Source organism: Rhagoletis pomonella, unplaced genomic scaffold, assembly GCF_013731165.1.
Source record: "Rhagoletis pomonella isolate Grant_MI unplaced genomic scaffold, Rhpom_1.0 Rhpom_scaffold_06403, whole genome shotgun sequence".
Classification (NCBI taxonomy): Eukaryota; Metazoa; Arthropoda; class Insecta; order Diptera; family Tephritidae; genus Rhagoletis; species Rhagoletis pomonella.
Genome location: NW_023464937.1, coordinates 1,240 through 2,916, shown reverse-complemented (window position 1 = coordinate 2,916; position 1,677 = coordinate 1,240). Strand labels below are relative to the sequence as shown.

The 1,677-nt window shown below is 32.3% G+C and overlaps 1 pseudogene; it reads right to left on the bottom strand.

The window, feature by feature from the left end:
* Nucleotides 1–371: 371 nt before the first annotated feature.
* LOC118755497 lies at nucleotides 372–1,217 on the bottom strand (annotated as a pseudogene).
* Between the last annotated feature and the right edge of the window lie 460 nt (nucleotides 1,218–1,677).

Genomic DNA, 1,677 nt, shown 5'->3' with positions numbered 1-1,677 from the left:
TCAATAAATGTAATAAATAAAACTACCAAAATCTTTGTTTTATTTAATAACCGGCCTGGAGCTCAAAATTAACGAATAAATGATTATCTTAAACTAAAATTTGTATGCATATTTCCCTCCAACGGGGGGTTTGAACCCCCAAACTTACTTAACAAATTATTTCATGCTGATGTTTATCTGAATTTTTTTTTTCGAAATTTCGTTAAAATTAAGAAAAAAATTCAAGTGTACTTTAAAAAAACCGAAATTTGACTTTATTTAAAAATTGTTCCACTTTTATATATTTATGTAGATATATACATTTTGTATACGGATTCAGCGGACAATTCTGCATTAGAATAAAAATGTCGCAGGTTTTTCTGTAAATTTGTGTAATTGAATTACGCTTAAAACTCTTGCGTATAGCATACATCGCCTACGTTTTCTTCGTGTAATATCTTTATTTGACATTCACAAAGAAATTGTATTATTCGACGCTCAGCGAATGTTCGATGCGTATCTGTTAAGCCGTCGAGTAGTATGTGCACTTTCTGAAGCATGCTTACTTGCGAATTCAATGAAGGTAATTCCTTAGATTGAAATTTTTGTTAGAGTTCTTCGTTTTGCTTCTGCAATGATTTAAGATAATCCTTTGGCTGTTGTAAAATATGTTGAATTCCCGATATTACAGTCGTAAGTTGTTGCTCTGGTTCTTCATCATTTGTTTCATTAACGTTTTGCAGGCGGCTTGTTAGTGGTGTAAATGCAGGCAACGATTTCATATCGTTCCTCGAATCTTCAGCCTCTTTTTCTTCGTTTTGATTGCTACTATTTCTCATAATAATAAGCTCGTCTAACGAAGCTGAGTTCAATTCACTAAATTCAGGGTCTATGTAATTTAAATTCTGTTCATGCGACTGTTGTTCATCTTTGACATACAGGAAAAGACTATCTTCGCATAGAGCATCTTCTGCTGTTGTTACAGTAGCTTTCGCTCTATTTTGTCGCCTGATGGTTTCGACTGGTAAAGGAATACTAAACAATTTCGAGACCATTAAAAAATGTTGATGTTTTAAAAGTATTTAGGTACGTTTACCCTTTTCTGTAATGCTCTTCGAGAAAAGATAAATTTTCAAAGTATATCCATGTTACAGGTCGTTCTGGATACAGTTTCTGGTGGCGACACTCTCGGGCAAAACGATCTAGTAATTTTTTCCAGCGCTTATAACAAACTTCTTCTGAATATGAAATATGTTAATGCATATATGTATGTAAATGTTAAGATACTTGAAATAAAATAATAAGAAAAATATTAATAGCAGTATAGTAATAATACTAATACTAACGACAATAACACCGTACAAAAACAACAAATTATAAGGTTTAGGCAGTCAAAGTTTACTCCCTTTTGGACATCCTTTTGTAAATCGACTTAGGAAAGAATGCGGTACTTACATTTACATACATGACGTGCTCAGCTGTTCTATGTAAAAAACATTTTATCCCTCCTAACTCCTAAATAGACGGGCCTTTTTAGTCTTTTTGCGGAGAAGTGTAAAACATACCAATAAAACAGCTCAAAATTTAACAGAACTCCAGAAATAAGTCAAAACTGAATGTGTCAACTTCTTTTAGCTGAAGGAAATTCTATACCGTTATTAAACAATGTCTATACTATTTCTACAAAACTATATGGAA